Source organism: Mchenga conophoros, linkage group LG1 (genome assembly GCF_057382185.1).
Source record: "Mchenga conophoros isolate Kocher_MC1m ecotype Shallow Benthic linkage group LG1, M_conophoros_male_GT1.1, whole genome shotgun sequence".
Taxonomy (NCBI): Eukaryota; Metazoa; Chordata; class Actinopteri; order Cichliformes; family Cichlidae; genus Mchenga; species Mchenga conophoros.
Genome location: NC_140526.1, coordinates 6,409,519 through 6,430,670, shown reverse-complemented (window position 1 = coordinate 6,430,670; position 21,152 = coordinate 6,409,519). Strand labels below are relative to the sequence as shown.

The window sequence follows — 21,152 nt, the reverse complement described above, 5'->3', positions numbered from 1 at the left end:
ATGTGTCAGCCTCAAAGATGTACAGTAACCTCTCAATGCCAACTATACACCCACCCTTACTCCCGCAAGGCAATTCCCGCATCCTACCTTAAACCATTCACACTACTCAGTCCTGCTTACCACTGTTTGTTATTCATGTGTGGTAAGGTTTTAATTACTATTCATCCATCAACATCTAAACAAGCAGAAACTCTCATCTTATTTTACCTTGCCAAAGGCCAGGCTTGCAGACGAGGATTAAACCCAGTCAATTTTCTCCACAAACTACCTCCCTGAATAGCAATCATGTCTGAGGTTTAATTCTGTATCTGAGATGGCCGGCAGCTCTGTGGATCACACAGATGAAGGGTAGAGATACATACACACTGGAATGATTTTCATTTTCTTTGTTGTACAGCATCCTATTCTGTTGCTGTATGATGAATTGTGTTTTTGAAGCTAGGTCTATAAGACAGTACTAGAACAAGGCACACAAGAGAGGACATATCCTCAGAGGTATGATGAACACTAGACGGGATCAAATAGGTTGCCTGGAAAAAGATCAGCAGACAGAACAGACAGAGAGAAACAAACAGCGAGCCAGAAATGGAAAAGATCATGTCAGAAAAAATCAGCAGAAAATCATTTGTGAAGTGAGAAAATTTTAGAGAGAAATATTTGGTTCTGAGACGAACACGTATATTTTTAACTTTGTGAGGCTCACAAACATTCTTCAACTCAAGGAGGGCCACACTTACTGAAAGTTTTGGACATTTGCAAGCTCTGTGAAGACGTAACTCATCTCTCTGAAGTCTGGGCTTCTCAGCCCTGAACCCACAACCCAAACTCAGGTACTGCTTTTAGCAGGTATCCAAAAAATTAGGCAGTGGTATGATAGCAAGCATTGGCTTTAGCAATTAGGATCAAGTCGAATCAGTTTCACCAGCTATTATATCAGGAGCCCAAAAGGCGTTCTCCCAATGGAATTCAGGCATTAGTTCCAGCACAGGGCATTCAAGTACTGTGGGTGACAACACAGGTGTATAAAATGTATGTTATTTTCACTCTTTTCAAACACACCTTCAAGCAACAGCATAGCTACTCGGAGTCATTGATCTAAGTCTTGAGCGTTGCTGAACGACTGAAAGCAGATTACTTACTAAGCTCTCTATGATCTTTGCATTTTGGAACAACCGTTGATTTTTAGCTGGGATCAAACAGAGGATTTTAAATATGTGTGTTTGTATTTGTTAATAGGATATCTACATATCAGCATCTTGGATGCAGAGGGATCGTTCTCAAAAGGAAATCAGTATGAGTATGTTTAGCTGGCAGCACTGCTTTTATGAATTCAGTGTTTAAAGAAGTGTGCCTTGTGTGCTAGACTCCTGTTAGGAGTAGGAGTAATGCTCAGAAATGTTCTAACAATAATACTCTTGAAAGTTGATTTGTAGGCAGTGTGAAAGCTTGCTGTGAACCTGGCCTCTGATGGTAGCAGGCACGGCTCTGTGTGAAACCCATCAACAAAAGCCTATCGTATTGAGTTTGATGTTTTCAGTCTCACGCAGTCCAAATAAATGTGTGAATGGTCTTACTTCAACTTTAGTTCTGAGAAACCTGAAGGAAATTCTGGTGTTTTGTGACAATGATGACACACTCATTAAATCCTTTTATGGTTGAAAGAGAGGTTCGAGTTTTGCACAGTAAGGTCATTCAATAGCTGACAGCTTCCTACCTTAACGTAACCGTTTAATTCAATGTGCTAATTTTCATCATAGAACTGCTTCCATAGGTGAGAAATACATGACCTCACCTGTGAGTAGTCACATAGGAATTTATAAAAGGTAATATAATAATAGACAATATTGCAGTGTCATCATACAGCAATCGTCATAAAATGATGATTGCTGTCTGTACATCTGTATCTGAAGGTCAAATAGGAACTCTTTCTTTAGATCATGTAAATTTTCAAGAAGAATTAGCTTTTAAAAAGGCTATAGCATGGGTATAGTCTCCAGGTGTCATAGTTTCCATTTCCCTGTGTGTGCTTGCGTCGACCTGGATCCAACTGATGGAAGTGGTGGAATATGGACATTTCCGAAAGCTGTGAGTGCCTTTCTAACAGTAGCTATTTAACACACAACTAGTTACACAGAGTACTTCATCACTCCTTGGACATTAATGTTTTTCATCTGATATTTTTTATGGTTTTGCTGTCGTTATCATCAAAAATACCTCGTCTTATCTGGTCTAAAGTAGCCATAAGTTGTGATATATACATTTCAAAGACAGATATAATGGACTCTTGAAGGCTGGCTTGTGATGAATATTAAAACTAATTTTGCTTAAAACGTGAAATAATGATATTAATGTTTATACTTGGCCCATTGGGGGTTATGAAAGGAAGCATGACTGACATATAATCACTGTTACAGCCCAAGCAGGCTGTGTGGGTTATCCAGCACTCTCTCTAAGTCGTGTGCCAGCCCTTGTTTCCTGTGGAGCCAATTTCCACTTAGTAATCAGCACTGGCTTAAAACTGGTGTGAGAAGTTTGCCAGCTCAAAGTGTGGGCCAGTGTTGAGCTACCAGTGAGTGGCTTTGTCCTCTTGTAAGCAAGAAGCGTTTTTGTATTTTTCTTTTTAGAATTTTTCATTTCAAGATGTTTTTCCTTTTTGTGCTTTTGTTTTAGGCCTTTGATTGGCATAGCCTAGCTATTTCCCATTTATTAAAATTAGGGCTGCCACGATTTGTCGACTAGTCACGATTACGTCGACTATCAAAATCGTCGACGACTGATTTAATAGTCGACGCATCGTTTGAAGCTTTGTAAGATCCCAAAAGACGCAGGAATAAGTAGCAGGATTTAAGAGTGTAATAACGGACTGAAACAGAAGATGGCAGCACTGCATGTACAAGGATGCCAGCTGCCGTTAAACCCCGAAGAAGAAGAAGAAGCAGCAGCTGTGTCCCAGAATTCATAGCGCGGCCCAGCTTAGTTTCCAACAATGGCGGCAGCTAGTTAGTTTTAATATTACTCTTATTATTCTTTCTGGGTCACAAAATAAACGTTTAACATATTTTCAGGCGAGAATGTAGCTGTGTAAACCTCAAATATCTGCTCAGTTTATCAGGACACCACATATTTTCAAAAGCGCTCCGACGTTTTCAGAGACGTCTGTTACCCACTAGCTCGATAGCTAGCCGGGGGCAAGGCTCACTAGCGCGGTGAGAACACCGGACTCCCGGCAAATTGTTTTCAAACCCACCGCTGTCTTTCGCTACTCAGGTTAAATATATGAGTCACTTAGATAAATTAAAAATGTTGTTGTTTGGCTTTTTTTTTTTTTTTGTATTTTATTTGTTCCTGAGTAAATCGGTTTGTCTGAGATTAAAGTTATAGTTTTTACACAGCTGAATAAACGTCAAGCAGACAGCTGATTATCAGAAGTGTGAGATGCTGGAGAATATACTCCGTTGTCCTGTTATATTTTAGATAGCAAGGAGTTTATTAAACTTCACTGAAACAATTGCAAATTTCATTAAAATTGAATAAACTATCATCTTGTCTTTATTTTTAGTTAGCACCTTAAAAGCTTAAAGCTGTAAGCTAATGATAGTTATATAAGAGCAGATGCTGCTGGTGCAATAAGCTGTAGTTTTATGTCCAGTGGATGATGATCTGATTAGTCGACTAATCGCATAAATAATCGGTGACTAGTCGACTATCAAAATAATCGTTTGTGGCAGCCCTAATTAAAATACTGTTTTATTTGTGAATCTGCTTTGTTTGACTTTTTCTTTAGTCAGATACTTTATGATAAGTATTCCTCCCTCCCTCCTCCCCACCCTTTTGTTGAGAACATAACATTTGGGCAAATGTTTTCAGACTTAGAAATTCGCAGAATTTTTAGATTAAAAAAAAAAGTCACAGATTTAAGCTAATGTGACAAGCCTGGTAGAAAATAGTTGGTTACTTTTGCAGCTACACACTGAACATTTTAGGTGTACTTGCACTGTGAATGCCATTTACAAAGCTGTGATAAAGATTTGAAAGGAGACAGCATTTCAAACAGGGGTGTTGCAGGTGAAGCAGGTGTTTTGCTCTTCTGTCTGCATATCAGTAAATATGAGAAATCTTTTCAAGCGGTACCACCTGAAAGCTTATGTGAAGAGGATTTTATTTTCCTGTAAGACAGGAATGCCAGGGTTGTTTATTCATGCAGCTGGTGCTAAGCTTAGCGTTTCTTGGGGTCAAATGGCCACAGAATTTGTAGACTTCATCCTCTATTACCATTCATCCTCCACTGCCTCTCACCTTTACTTTTTCTTTCTTATTGCTTTGTAATAAGTCTTGCTGGATCATAATCTTGTGTTCGTTTTGCCCCCCCCCCCCCCCCCCCTTTTAAAAAATCTCTTTTTTCTTTTTTTCCGCCAACTTACCAGCTTTCTCTCACTCACACCTTTGTTTCCTCAGTATGAAGCTTAGGTATCATGTTGTGTCAGTAAAGAGGCCCAAGATGGGAAGAGGAAAAAAATATGAGTGAGGGGAGAGGAAAAGAAAGAATAAGAAATGTAGTGTATACTGTGTGTGTGTGTGTGTGTGTGTGTGTGTGTGTGTGTGTGTGTGTGTGTGTGTGTGTGTGTGTGTGTGTGTGTGTGTGTGTGTGTGTGTGAGTGAGACAGAGAGTTGTGTGTGTGTATACATGTATCAGCTGTCCAGTTGCTTCTGCATCACCAGCGTCTTGTGTTTGGTCTGCAGGCAGAAAAGACACATGGGCATGCTGAGCTTTCACATGCAGTTAAGGCCTGATTTGTGCACTCCTATTTTCTCTTCTGTGTGTATATAATTCGGTTCTCATAATGTGTCCAAAAACAGAATACCTGTTCTATGCATACATACATACACACACATATACATACATACAGCCTCTACATATGTCTTTGCATGACATCTCAGTCTCTATATGAAATGTGTGTGTTTTTCTGTGGGTGCAGTTATTTACAGGATTGTGTGTTGGCGTACGTGTGTATTATTCATCGTGCCTTTCCTGCAAATGTTACGCTAACACTTAAAGTCCCTGCATCAATTCATTTCACTGGGGAGAATGAGATGCTGCACCCATGAATAGCCTGCAATGTTGTGCTGTTGGTTCCACATATAAGCTTATGATATGAGTTACCGCAGGGCTTTTTGACATCAGCTCTGACATTCAGTAAAGGTTTAGAAAAGAAAATTATTTGCAAAAGAACTGGGTTGCACTCCCTCGTACAAAATCATATAAAAATACCTGCATGAGGAATTAATGCATCTTTTGAGTCATTTCCACCAAAATATCAGGAATAGTCAATTTTGAGAGACTCAATTTAGAAGCTATTCTAAACAGCAGGATGTTAGAAGCTACATTTAGCTCCTTTGAATTAAGTGCAGAGGGAGATATAGTTGTAATGTAATTTTAACAGTTTCCCCTGAATACAAATGAACATACTTATTTTCTTTATGAGGTTTATTGTCACAGCTTTTTAATCCAGTTCCTACAGAAACCCTGGCTTGAATCCACTACCCTGGAGGAACTTGGATGTGTTGGCGCTTACATGCCACTTGCACTTATATTCATGCATCTTGCTTCAATAGTGGGCACTACAAAGCATCTGTTTTTTTTTATCATCAACCTGAATCTAAGAAATATTATATCATAGATTCCTGTATTATGCATAGGTAAAGAATGATGCATTAAATCTGCATTATGTGTGCACCTGAGCAGGAAGTGGAACGTGGATTTCACTCCAAACAATAAGCTTTTGGATGGTGGAGCTTTGATTTTAGTTGGTGATCGGGATATTCCTATATGCAGCTTTAATGCATTGTTGATGTGCAGGAACCTTTTACTATTGTAGTAAACTAGAAGCCTGTTAAATAGCGTATGAAGCTGTAAAATCAAACTACACAGCTTAAATATGTATGTAAGCCATGTGGCAAGAGGAGAGAAATCAGCAAAAGCGCATTATTACAGTGCTGCTGGCCTCTTGGTGCGCTAATAATAGTTGCAAATAAATTACCAAGATTATTTTCTTAGCTGGAGTCAGTGGATAAGCACAGCTTCCCTTGATATGTAGCAGCTTACAAAAGTTCATCGGTCGACTGTGTGCTGATTTTTTGCATGAGAGAAAAGGCGCTCCCAGGGCTGTGGGGGTGAGTCAGATCAAGCACACCCTGGGGAGCGTGGGGTGACATCCCTCTGACAAACGTGCAATAATACGCAGCAGGCATAGCAATTTGGGGATCCAAGAAGTCATGAATGGCTGTGAAAGTGAATTAGCTGCTTATGTTGCTTGTGTCACACACTTGCTATTAATGTTGTGTCCCTAATGTGCTCAGCTACTCAGGCATCCTTACCACTGTGGCATTCTCTTAGTCTTTTTTATTCTTACTCTGTCTGTATCACTTGTTTCATCTGTCGCTCTGAATTTTGTTCAATTTGCAGTGTGTTCAACTAAACACGCAAATTACATACATTTCTTAAGCACATGCAAAAAGAGCATGTAGCCATCAAAAATAGCAGCTCTGTTATAAAACTCAGGGATCCTTTAGCTTTTGTTAGGCTTCTCTTTTGCATATAGATCCATTCACTTTTTGACACACACACACAAACACACACACACAAACAAACTCACACACACACGCTTGGCCCTATGTGAGAATGAGGTTAATGGAAAAATTGCATTTGTGGTCCACACTGTGGAGGCTGTCAGTCATCAATCAGAGATAAGGCGTGGGTCAAGAGGGGCCCCCAATTGGATACTACAGCAACAAACATGCCTCCTTAGAGGCAGAACGAAAGGAGGTAGAAAAGTAGAGAATGGGTAAGGTTAGAGGGGTCAGAGAGAGGCGAGGGAGTGAGTCTGAAAGAGGTATGGAGGTAAAAAGCAACAGAAAGATTACCTTATTTCATTCTATATATTAAGCATGAAGTTGGCTGAAAACCAACTTGTTAAATCTAATTGGAAAATCTGGGAAATGTAAATCAATAACTTCCAGGGTCCAAACATAAAGCTTCATTAACACAACACCAAGACAGACTTAAGTTGCTCTCTCTGTAGCGTAAGTCCCGCTGAGAATTAACAACCACAGTGTAGCTTGATGCAATGTGTAGCAGCTTTCAGCTCAATATATGCTGCATCTGGTGGAGGCCCAAAATTCAAGCTAACCTCTGTGATATAAAACTTTAGGCAGGTTTGTTTATAATACCAGCTGACTGAAATCTTTCCAAGGTTGCAAAAAATGATTTATATCAAAATGAAAACCTTTGGAAATGTGTCGTTTCTGGAGTTTTTTGGTAATAATTTTATAAAGCTAATAAGAATTTGCCCTCCTTTACAAAGCTGTTGGAACATAAAATATAGGGCATTAATGCACGCATTAACGATGGGATCCAAAAGTGAGATGGAGTTGGGTAATCAACTCTTAGATGAATAAGAAATACACAAGCAACCACATTTGTTTTTTGTTTTTTTTAGCATCACTTTGGTCAGATATTGTTTCCATTGATGATGTTTAGATGTTATATACACACTATTTACATGCCTGCTCTTAGATCTTACATTAAATGTATACGCATGATAGATAGGGCTATATCTATCACATAATCTGTAAACGTGACCGAATATAGTGAACTGGAATCTGAATCTATACCCATCTTAAATACAAAGAAATAAATGAGTGCCATTTAAATATTAAGACAATATATTTAATACAGCTCTGTTTAAATTCATTTTTCTTTCTACACAGTGTGCATGTAGCATTTCTATGAATAGATTTTGTGCAGATAATGAAAAATAAAAGTAGTGGAATAATAGATGACCCCCCCCCCCCCTTCCCCCCACTTTGGTATATGGTTTGTGGGACATTATAAAGTCATTCTGGTATCACAACATGATAGCCAAGAAGAACACGTAGTAAAAAAGAAAAAGAAAAATCATACTAACACAACAGGAGCGCCATATGGAGTAGATGATTTCATTAAATTTTGTAATGCCAGTCTGCATAGATTTGCATAGTAATAAGAAAACCCATATTTTCAAGAAATTGCTAACTCCTTAATACTTCAAGGCTAACAAGTTCAAAGCACCTCCAGATATGTTGAATCCAAAAGAAAAATATTGTTATGGAAAATCCAACTGGATAATGAAGTTATAGGGTAATGTAATTCTTTATAATGACTCAAGAACAATATATAGTTGAGGCATAAATAACCAATATACCATATGGAGTTGATGATTAAATACTGATTATTTTTGCATGCCTTGTTGCATACATTTGCATGCTAATGAGGTAAAACGGAATTCCTTCCATTTACTTTTTTATTTGCACTTTGGATGAGAAGATACCAGAGCAAACATTCTCTTTTGTAGTGATCATGTCAATCCAAGAGCCTCTAGTTTACAAAATAACTGGCTCTATTTGTCATTGCATAGTCACTATGCAGTTCTTTTTATTCCAGATGAAGCACACAATTTTCTTTTGAGCAAGAAATTGGCTACAGGCTGAATTATTTCAGAACAGCTGTTTTTAGTATAACAGATTTAATACAAAAAGAATAACTGAAGTATCATTCTCATTACTTCTTCATGAATCTGTGTATTTTCCATTGGAGCACAGCACAGGGTGGAGAGGAGAAAATGGCCTTATTTGTATCAGTCAGTTTGCATCAGGTGGCTGTTTTGTGTTTAAATGCATGCCTGCCTTCAAGCACACATTTTATTGAAAGCATGATGTGTATTAGTCCCTTTGCTGAGACAAAGGCTACAATATGTGGCAGTGGCATCAACTCGTGGAGCTGTAATACTCATTTCAATAGCTGTGCTGCAAGATTATAACACAGACGCCTGATGAGATCATTGAAATAGGTATGTGCCTCTAGATTCAGTGGATTCAGAGGTCAGTAGTAGGACACTGTTCAATAATCTAAAGATTGGCTCTTTCAGAGGAGCAAAGTGACACCTTAAGCAGCATGAAACAGATGGGTGTTAGAATCCTTCTGACCCAAGAGTGTACACACATCCACACACACCCAGTCACAATATTTTCCAACATGTGCATCCTTCACTTCATACTATTACACACAAACAGAATCACACATTTTTCACGCCAACATGCAAACACTTCCTTCTGTATCTTTTGCCTCACTCGCACCCTGAAACATTCACACACACAAAGACACAGATTGAAAGTGTGCTAAACCCTGCTGTTTGCCAAATGGCCTGGTAGTGGGCAGGAAATGTCGAGCTCAGTGGTCTGTGACAGTAAAAGCCCTGGAGGGATAGCTACTGACCTTAACCTGCAGGGAAATGGACATCACTCACACACACTCATGCACTTTGCATGCATTAACACTTGACACATCACCCGTACTCGGATGCGTCCTCATGCTCATGCCAATATGTGCGCTGCTTTTATGTATTCTCACAATGTGGGTGTCTCTGTGTATCTGTCTTCCTTTGACACACCTCTACTTCTTCTTCTGGGTTACAAGCCGTTCTCTGTGCCAGGGGCCCCATTAGCAATGTCTGATTGGTTTGGCCTGTCGTTTCTTTGTCTAACTGTCAGTGTTGTTGGCCAACTCTGTTGTACAGTGTCTTCGTGTTACAGGTTGCTAATAACACCAAAGAAAAAGCAGACTGGGAGGCTAAACAACCTTGGGTGGAGTAGAAGAAAAAAATCCAACTAGAGATCAAATATTTGAACCTGTGGTGCTCAGTTCATCCAAGCCCTCAATTTAACAAAAGACTGTCTCATCCCTTGTATATCAAGGTATATCAACACTTCCTGCTGCTGCTGCATTCAGAGTGTTAGGTGAGTGTGGGATTTGTGTTTGCAGCAACATGTACTCAGAAGAGGCATCTTGGCATCTATTCTCTGTTTGTTCATAGTTATTCTTGACAGTGTACAAGCCCAGGCTTTACAATAGACGCACTTTTCCCAGTACTCAAATTCTGCTTTAAACCCAAAGAATTCTGACAGCAAACAAAAGATGCCCATTTTTTTAGATTAAACAATTTGCACAACTTTTCTCATTTAAAATAAGTCTTTTGGCATTTTTTTTCTTTAAATGTCATATGCTTTGTGCACTAAAAAAATACTAATTTTTTTAGTATTTTTTTTATTACTAAAAAAAAAATACTAATTGTTAATATGTGTATGGAAACATTCTTACCCTGCATAAATTATATTAATTTACCATCAGATTTATGAAACATGCCCACTGGCCCATTTGGTTCTTACCACTGTGCATATGTCAGAATCATTCTGACTCAATAGACTAGCACAAAATGTATAGCTTCTACACTATTTGCATGCTATCTAAATATAAAGAAGCATGTTAACAATCAGGTGAGAAACCAGGACAAAATCCAAGTCTGAAGAAACTGAAACAATTGTCTCCAAAGAGAAAGCCAGGAAAGGTAAATGTTTCCACCAGAGAGACTATAAGAAAAACAAGAGAACAGCACAGTGACCTGGTGCAGCTAGTCTGTCATTCCAAGATAAGAAACTAAATACAAGTGAAAAAACAAATCCAGATTTTCCAGCATCTGTAGACTAGTGCCATGAAATTTGTAGTACTAGTAGTGAAATGCTTTAGTACAAAGTATGAGCAAATTCAGGCACTGATTTGTGCATGAAACATTTGAATGCACCAGCCACTCACCGTCTGGGGAGAATGTGTTTTGTTGGTTGCTGATGCAATCCACTCATCTATGACTTCAAGAAAACTTAAGGTCACTCATAGTTTTCTTCTGGAAAACTTTACACCTGAAGAAAACTATGTCTATCAGATAGTATAGGAACTGGTCCCTGGCACTTACTTTCCAATCATGCAGTTTATGAAAGACTGCCCACCTGCAGTGGACTGATGCCCCACAGTTTGAGAACCAATGACCTAATTTGGCACATCTGATCCGCTGCCTTTTGTAAACAGAAGGGTTGAACAGCAGGTGGGTGGTACTTCTGTGCTTATAATCAGAGCTGTGATCCGGGTAGAAAAAGGAGTAATCTGAAGCCTGAACATCTGGCTCATAGGAATCACTTACATATACGTTTACCTTATTTTACCTTATAAAATACTCTTTTGCCATCTTTAATATGAACATCCACCATTGTAAGAATATTTATAAGAAAAAGAACATTCAAAAGGTTCCTGCTGAGTTATTCATAGACCATGTTTTGTTATTTTTCCAATGTGGCTGTTGACTACAACATTCATTTTATGTATAGTATCAGTGTGCTAAAATGCAAGGTGTGAGTGAGAAAAGTGGCTCAGTAGTGGCTTTTTTCCCCCTAAAGTTTGCTATCTCGGCTTGGCAAGTGTATTTTGGCTAACACGCGTACGTCTGGAGAGAGGAACAAAAGTACAGGCAGGAGACAGAAAACGTGCTTAGGAAGTTATCTGAGCGAACAAAAATACTACCGCCAAGTCTTCCCTATCTTTTGGCTTGTCTGTCAGTCTGAAACGACCAAACAGAACTAACATAACTGATACATGCAAGACTCAGCCACCAGAGAACAGCACGAGGTCTGTAATTATATGTTGGGAAAGAAGACAAATTACTGATTAAACATAGTAATCTTTTGGACGGAAATTCCCACTGATGAAAGCCTTCCCTCTCATGTGGGCGGAGGAGAGACAGATCACCCAGGGAGCTCCCTATTTGCTCCCCAGCAATAGAAACTAGAAGTTAGAGACCGCTGTGGTCCTGGCAGTAGCATTTTCCCAGGAAGTGTAGAGAGAAAATGAAAGGGAAACAAGATTATAGTAGGAGAACAGGTACACTGTTTAATAAATACAGATAAAGAGATGCAAGCAATTAAAACACAGCCACATTGCATCTGTTGCCACTACCAGATAAACTCCTAAAAGTGTATTGAATATCCTTTGAGACCAAGAAATGTCACCTAAACAGTTCATTAGTAACACGCCTGCTGAAGAAGTTTAAACTTTAGAAGCTCAGTTTTACTTAAAATCACTGTCACATTTTTCTTTTATAATGTAGAAATATATTCAGTAAATCATCAGACTGTCTTTTATCCTAACCTGTGGGTTTCCTTTAAAAGCAATTCCCTAGAGGACACTGGTATCATAATTTTTGAAAAGCAGCATTAATTCTTTATGAATGCCTACAGACGTTGTACCAGTATAACATGATATTAGGAACGTGACTGGATGTTTACAGTTTGTCATCTGTGACAGCGGCATCCTGTGTACGCATTTGAAGGTACACAGAACACAGACTGCAGCTCCCGTAGTGACCTTGGCACTTTACCTTTGCTGGCATGCATAAGAACAGCTGTGCATGCTTTAAGATTTTTAATGATTGCAGATTCCTCTGACTTCACCTTGGCTCTCGCATATGTCTAAATGATTGGATCTAGTTTATATTTATCTTGTTTGCATTTATGCTCTGCTCATCTGGTGACAGGCACAGCAGTGTATTCTGTTTGTCAAGCATTTTAGAGCTTGTGTGTGTGTGTGTGTGTGTGTGTGTGTGTGGAAGCGATTAAAAACAGCACACATTAGAAACCAAAATGCCCATCTGTTCCCAAAGTTTGTAATTATGCGTGTACGCTGTTGTCTGTCTTTTGTGTGGACATCTGAGTGGAGCCTGGCACAGCGACTGGGAACATATTTGTGTTTCCAGGGTCATTGTCGGCCTGCGTGTGTGCATTAGAACTCATTTAGAATAACGCATGCTGGCAGGATTTGCTAGTTTGTGTTCACGTTTTGTTTTTTGCTTTCTTTTAATGACTTGCAAAGGGGATGGAAGGTTAAGGCATTATCTAGAATTGCATTCACACGAAATGGAGAAAGACAAACATTGCGCGCTTAACTCTGAGACAACGTGTCACCGACAGGAGTTTGATCTTCATATGTGGCTGCATGTATATTTCTTTATTCAATGCGGCACTCATTTCATTATGCTCCTCTGCACACGTACAGGCAGTGGTAATCAGGCCACTTATCTTCCCCAGCCTCCCTGGCTCTTCAGGCATGATATCAAACGGGGCTGCTATGACAAGCAGAGGCTCCTGTAGCTCACACCACGGCTCACCTTTAATATCAATTGATTTTTTTTCCTTCACTCATAAGGATTCCTCCGGCGGAGGATAATATTTCTGAGCTGAGGAACAATGTATCGCTTTCTCAGTCAGGGCGCCTTTGCAATTATAGTGGCCAGCAGCATGCAATTGAATTCTTCACTTGGTTCTCCTCTGTGGAGGTGACTCCACCCTCCTTCACTCCATCTGTTTTCCTCCCTCTCTCTTTTTGTCAGTCTTTCTCTCTACAGGCCTGCTGGTTTCTTTTTCCGCCACATTGTCAGACTGAAAAACATTTCCCTAAATCAAACTCTCGCCTCATCAACTCCTCTTCCTTCTCTTGTGTTCACCTCACATTCTTGTCATGGTCTCATCGTTATTACCACTAGATGACCTTTTGAAATGATCCAACTTTAAAAATGTACACAGGAGACATTTCTCTTTCCCAGACGCTGGATTGAAAATGACTTAGCATTACTTTTATGCCCCCACCCCGCCCCACATATTTCTGCTAAAACCCCTGACACTTTGAAATTCTCTCATCAAAATATGAATCTCAGAGCTGCACAGAGACCAACTTCCCGAGGACGATACAGAGCCTGGAGTCATTCGTCTGTGTAGGGGCATGAAAAGAAGGGATTATATTCCATTCAGATAGTTTTTCTTTCTTTTTTTTGGGGTGGTGGATAAATTCCATTGCTTGCTTTTTAACTTTATGGAAGCCTTTGAATGTTTTGTTCCTTTGTGATGTGATGCTCGCTTGAGGCTGCCTCCCTCGTGCTGCGCTTTGCCAGCCGACACACTGGGAGGGATCTGACCTTGAAATAGCGTCACATCATTTGGTTCAGCAGAGGTGTTTTTTTTTTTTACTCTTAAAGTTTTATATAAATTTTATATAGACTGAGGCTCGAGGAAAACATCGTGTCAATCAATAAATATCCTCATAAGTCACTGTATGTTATAGGCAAATGAAAACAGCTATAAATTCTAGGTTTACATCACCAGAACATTTTTTTTCTCTTTTCAGTCCATCTCCTGCCCACAACTAATATCTTTTGGTTTCAAATATGCCCAACCAGCGACTAAACTGTAGCCCTGTCATAATAAACTGACTCTTTTGGTCAAATTGGGCAGCCAGCTTCTCTAAGTAGGAAGAGAAATTAAAGGGAAGAATAGGAGTGGAAGTTCAGCACACAACATTAATCAGAAATAGTGATGCTTTGTGACAACCCGATTTGCAGCTGTGCAAGTAAATCTGCTACTGCTTCAAGTTATTTCCAGTGTTTGAAAGTAGCTGAGTTTTGATTGTGTTACTGACAGGAGTGTGTTGACAGAAACCTCTGAGATTTGTGAAAAGCTGTTTGTTTGTAGCCGATTCACTTCTGGCTTGTGAGACAACCTGAGTGACAGCAAGACTGAGAGAGTGAGAGGAATGAAAACCAGTAGTGAGAATGTCAGAATCCACAGAGGTGGCAGAAAAAACAAGGAACAGAAAGAAGCAGCGACAAAAAAAGTTACAATAATGAAGGAGAGAAGAAATGGTAAATGGTTATTGGTCTGTATTTGTATAGCGCTTTGCTTGGTCCTAAGGACCCCAAAGCGCTTTACACTATACACAATCATCCACCCATCCACACACACATTCACACACTGATGATGGCAGCTACATTGTAGCTGCCCTGGGGCGCACTGACAGAGGCGAGGCTGCCGGACACTGGCGCCACCGGGCCCTCTGACCACCACCAGTAGGCAACTGGTGAAGTGTCTTGCCCAAGGACACAACTACCGAGACTGTCAGAGCCGGGGCTCGAACCGGCAACCTTCCGATTACAAGGCGAACTCCCAACTCTTGTGCCACGATCACCCACGAGCCACGAATAAATGGAAGGAAGAAAAGAAAGGTCAAGGAGCCTTCCTTGACCTTTCTTTTCTTCTTTACTATCTTATTCCAAAGGAATAAGATACGGAACACTGGAAGGATGGGAAAAACAGAGCTCCAAAGAAAGGAAAAACAGATGGAGAGCAAAACATCGAGATTGAATTATGGAAGGTAAAAATCAGTGGAAATAGGAAAAAAAAAAACTAAAGAGAGGAAGAAAGATTTGAATGGAGGACGCAAAAAAAGGCAAATGGATGTAAAGACAGAAGGAAGGAAGAACAGAAGCAGAAGAAAAATACGGAAATTCAGAAAAAAAAGACTAGAAGTAAGGAAAAGTAGAATGATACAAAAAAATGAAATAAAGTAGAAATATATAAGCAGGATGAAATAAAAGACTGAAAAGTACCAAAGAAAAAATGAAAAGATGGGAAAGAAGTAAAAAAAGAAGAAGTAAAAAGTGAAAGATCTGAGATGCACTTTTCATCTTGTGTCACAACTCAGTGCTTTTAATTTTGGGGGAAAAGTCAAATGAAGCGGAGCTGAAATTCATTTCTATTCTGCGGGGACTCACAGCAGCGCTCTCTGGCAAATGGCTTTTCACTTTGTCAAATTTAGCGAGGCCGTATCTCTGAGGGGCAGCACGCAGCATCCAGGCCTGCTGCAGACTACTGCCAGTCCACCCGGCAGCTGAAGATATACTATAGCACTTAACAGCATGTTCCATTTCAGCACTTCTTTATTTTCCTTTTACCACTTCCTTGTCTGCGTGCATTGTGGTTTCATGCTGTCTTTAGCAGCCAGGTTGTGCATTTTTCTGGAATCCACCTCAGTATCGTAATCTGTAACTTTTCATCTGTATTTTATAATCACAAGTATCCAACAGCAGTGTAGGCTGTAGCCACTTTCAAGCAGCTTATGTAGAGTATTTCTGAAAATCCTTCCCATGCAGTATATGTATCTCTCCTCAGTCTTTCTAGGATTCTGTGTCTACTCTTTTGTGGAGTTATTTATTCTAATTTGTTTGGTTTGTGTGACAGATGTGTGCCATCTCTATTTACTAATGCGCCTCTTTCATTAGTGATTGTGTGTTTATCAGTCCACACACAGGTAAACAAAACTGTGTGTTCTTTCTGTCACAGCGAAGTGCCTGAGGTTGTTCTATTCATTCTATACATACATTTGAAATAGACAGTATTATTAGACAGAAACAAAACAAACAAGCTCCCTGACTGTGTCCCTCCTCTCCGGGAGTTTTTTAAGCACTTTTATATTCCAGTTCCCTGTTTGTTTTACCTTTTTTCCCCAATAGTATGCTTCCTCTGTAGAAGCAGTCCAATTTTTCTGAAGCGCGAGCATCTGCAGTTCAAATAGGTCGAGAAATTAGACTATGAATGCATTACTTCTTGTTTATCTCATTTTGGAAACCATTATTTGAAACACTACTTACTTGAGGTTTTTTGGGGTTGAAGGGAAATACACCCCGAAAACCTAAATACTAGGTTCATTTAGCTAGTGTAGCAAAAGTGTGCACTACACAGTAATTCTTGTGAGTTTAGTGATTTTTTTGATTGACTGTTTATTAAGCCTCAATAAATGCAACTCGATTAAGCCCAACCAAATTGAGCTGAGTTCTCCAAATGGGAACATTCGTTTCTATATTTAGAAGTGGTCGGCCAGTGTTTGTAATTACTGTCCAACTAGAATGCTGTAAAGTTTCTTTGGTAACAACAGACATCACTGATGGTCTAAATTGCCTTTTTTTTTAAGCACTCTGGATCCACCTCTAAGGCATCTCGAGTTAATATTGAGGACTTCACTGCATTGTTTTAGCTTTCATCTACTTAATTCATGAATAAAATAATCACATTTCCATATCAATTCAGTTGAGGAACTTGGAGGTACTCCAGCGGTATTCAAATGATTTAATTAATCATTGCTATCCAGATGCCTCCGCTGATGATATATTCTTGGTTTCCATTTCTATTTGCTCCTAAATCTTAGTCCATGACTTCTCCAGTGGTAACTCAGAGTTTTCTGCCACTGCCCACTTGCCCTCTTGTAAACAGTATTTAAGTATTCTGTGATCTGGCCTGCTGAGCTGGATTTCCCTCTGGCACAACATGTTTGACATCGTGTTGTTATGCATTTATAAGAATACAGCAATATTATAAGAGTGCTTAAATTTGGCATGGGAAACGTATACTGCTGTGAACTAGAGGGCATGTGCAGATCCTGCTGCTCTCTGCTGCTCTCTTTGTAAATAAGTTTTCATAAAGTCACAGCAGTTTATAACTTTAAAATATCTTAGTGTTTAAGAATTAATACAAGTCTACCTTTACACTGCTCTTGCATTCTTAGCAATTTGTTTATGCATCCAGTTGATAAAATGATATTAACTATTTACTTGGGGCACTGTTTGAATTTGCCTCATCAAAGTGCATTTGAACTTAACTCTCCTATTTAGATTTATTTGCCACTAGCGCGCAGCTCTTAAGCTGCTACTAGACTCAACAGCTAACATCAGCTAATAATTTTGTTGTGTGCTAATTTAAATTAATTACCCTGCCACAATAAGGACCTACCTGCATCTTAGAACCATTATGTTGAAAGTAATGATAGTGGATCAAAACATTTTGTCATCTTAATTTAAAGATTGGGAGCAATGGCAAACATCTAGCCTGGCCCTTCCTGAAGGTAATAAATTTCACCTTCTGTAACATTAGCTCTACAACTCCTCAACATTAACAACAAGGTACCCAAGCCAGTTTCTACTAAGCTTCTACTACTACGGATCTGCTGAGGTGTAAACCAACAATACCACATAAAGTAAAAAAGAACTCATAAGCAACTTGCAGGGCTTTCTACTGGGCAGTCTCCCACAAACCCTTAGCTCCATATTAAGATACTATCCATGGGAATCACAAACCAATTTGCTGAATCGCAACATCCACTGAAAATATGCTTGATTTTCCACTAAGAATAATGACAGAGCACTTAAGTGCTTAAGTTGTTTGCCCTTGCCAAACCCTACTTGAGTCAAACAAAGCAGCTGATTTTACCTTTTTTTTTTTTTTTTTTTTTTTTTTTTTTTATCGGCAAGAGATCCCTAGGCAAATTGTGGGCGCAACAACGTGTTTCTACTAACCAGTACAATCAGCACCAAAGACTGCAACCAGCACCAAAAACCTTACCACAGCTTAGAGCAACCATGAACAAAGTGAAGAGATTTTATTGGGCAGTCTGCTTCATAATCTGGAGTAGTGAGGTGCTGGAGCCTATACTAGTTAGTTTCCAATATTTTTGCTTTAAAATGAAAATATTTGTTGTAGTCATTGGTCTTTATTTTATTATAGCATATAGGCCACACTGAGTTTTTGGAAGTATAAATTTGAAGTTTCTGAGTTATCCAAACATCTCTCACTGGAGGACATGGTAGGGCAAATTGTCTTATGCATGGTAATTCTATTTTCTGGTTGCTTTGTCGGAGTAAATTTACCTCAGTTTGATTGATTATATGCAATCCTTAAGCTGTTAACAGCTGAATCCTTAATGCTGGCACAACGGAGGAGTGTCCGCTTGGATACAGTGCACTGTACTATACTCATGCTGAGTAGTTCCAGCAGTTATTTTATGTTGAAGCAATGCAGTTCACGTTTCATGTCCCCTTTCCGATTTCCAGTAGAGTTACCTGGGAGAAGCTAAGTGAACTTGTGGTATTTGTGGGTATGTAATATGTGGGTTTAATTGTGTAATTGGAGGCACTGTGGTACAAGAAAGGGTTCTTTTTTCCAATCAAGCAAAATTATATTCAAATGCGTGTCTAAAAACAATGTGAGGCTGGATTAAGGCAGCCTACCTGTTTTCATCAAATCTGCCTCAGTAAACACATTCTGAAATATCGTCTCTGAACTTCTTATTGTACTGAGTAGTTAAAGTTTGAGAATTTATTTGCTCATAGGTTTAAATGCAGCCCATTCTTTTTCTTCCGTCTTCTTTTTCCATTTATTTATCTAAAATCAAATTCCCTGAAGTATCGTAAAGGACTTTGGACTCTTAGATCTGCGCTGGTCTAACCACTGGGTATACCCACGGCCCAGTATGGTTTGTTAACTACCTTCTAGAGCCCCTGTGGAGAAACCACACGTCTTTCCCCCCCCACACTCGCCTCAGCCTTGAAAGCATTCCGGTCACACTACATTGATGTTTTCAGGGTTCCTCTGAAAGGTTGTTTAAAGAAACATTTGAAGACTCATCTCATTTTCCTCGCTGCAGTTGCATAGTCGTGTGTCGACTATGAAAGAAAGCGAGCGGGAGTACATATCTGCTGCGTCTCCATTATACATTTCAACATCGTCTCCTTTGCCAAATGAGTCCTTTGTCAGCTCAGAGAGCAGCGCTAATGAGAGAGTTGCATTGCAGCATTTTAGAACCCATTGCTCCCCTATTAATCTGGAGAGATTTGTGTTCAGGCGTATTTTTTTTTTTTTTTCTACTCAGCCGCCCCCATCTCTCCCTCTGCTCTCTGATTGACGATAACGAGGTGGTTGGCTAAAACCAGCTCTTATCGACAAAACAAAATGGCTCCCAGCCGTGTGTGTGTGTGTGTGTGTGAGAATGCCTACTTGTGTGTTGGTTTCCCTGGCTCTGCATTCTCTCCCTGACGATGATTCTGAGCATCAACACATACTGGCACGGTGCTCATGCTGCCATGTTCTGCTGCATGTGTGTATTAGTGTGTAACCGGTTTAGTGCGAGTATCATCACAATGAGAACGAGATGAAAGGCCGGTTCGTCTGTGAGTCACAAGATGCTGCCTGCTTCCTAAATGGCCCCGAATAGTCGATGTACAATAAAGATGATCAGCTCCACTTACAATTGGTTTGTGCACATCGAAATTACAATCGTGAAAATGAATTCTGCAAATAAAGAATGAAAAGATGAAAGACACTGAAGGATACACAGAGAGAGAAGCCTATATACAGATGAAGATGCATACAGTCAACTATTGGATAAAATAAAGCAATGGAGAAAAACTGATTTGCAAACATATGAATACATAGAAACCCGTCATGTGTTAAAGTACTGGAAAAGACATGTAAAGGTGAACTTTGATATGAAAGAATACTGTCACGAAGACCTGTAAATGCATAATAAATTTAAATAAAATTACTGGCAAATGCAAAGCAAAGTTACAAAAGCCTTTCAAAAGTCTCTTCTTGTGCTGTGGAAGATAATGAGTACAGATTTAAACTGTCAACATTTTTTGTGCCTTTATGCCTTTTTTGTAGTATATAAGTTCTCCACAAAAGACAATTTGTACGTCTCTTCAGTCACTTTTTTTCTTTTATTATTGTTGTTGATGTCAACATGACTGACACGTTTCTGTGTTCTGGTCAGGTTGGCAGTGTGTATCTTCATGCTGTCTATGAAAAGGATTAATATAATGGAGATGAAGAATACTACGATGCTGTTAACTTTGCTGATGAACTGATTTGTATTAGTGGTTTAGGATATGTTTTGTTTTTCTTTTATGTATATTCCCCCAAAACCCTCAGTTTGATATTTAACATAAAAATGTTTCCTAAAACAAACTTTGGATTATAGTTTTTGACAGATGTTAGTATGTATGATTCTGGTGCTGTGGATTCAGCTGTGGATTAATTCACATCTGCGTACATTAGTGAGTCTTACAGCAGGCAGTGGCACGTGGGATGGGACAAAACTTGATGGTGTTTGTGCAGTGAGAAAATCGAATGCCTCTGTTCCTCTACTGTGTCCATTTAATGTAATTTCATTTCACCATATGGGTACTTAAGCAGAGAAAACATTAGTGTAATAACATTACATTTCTCTAATCTTTACTCCCTTTTCCCCCCCATCTATGTCGCTCTCAACCTTCCTAATTACATTGCACTTTCCTCTCAGACAGGTACCCCTGTATCAGTTGTTTTCTTTTTCAGTTGAATTGTTTGAGATTAGAAGTAGCAATAACACAGGTTATTGTTTTTCTTCTATGCAACTGAGGTAAATTTCGATTATAGCCACTTTCCACTCAGTTTTCCAGTTTTCTTCTTTGTTGATTGATGTTAAATTGCAAGGCTCACCAATGCCAGAAAGTAAATTTAAAAAATATCTTAAACAGTAAAGAACAAATTTCTACTATATCATGGAAAAAAAACACAATAAAGTCCATGTTAACAGTGAT

The 21,152-nt window shown here is 39.2% G+C and overlaps 1 protein-coding gene across 3 annotated transcripts in view; it reads left to right on the top strand.

Annotated features, from left to right (window-relative positions):
• phkb (phosphorylase kinase, beta) overlaps positions 1-21,152 on the top strand; it is a 101,708-nt gene that overhangs the window by 55,857 nt on the left and 24,699 nt on the right. The window lies entirely within an intron of this gene.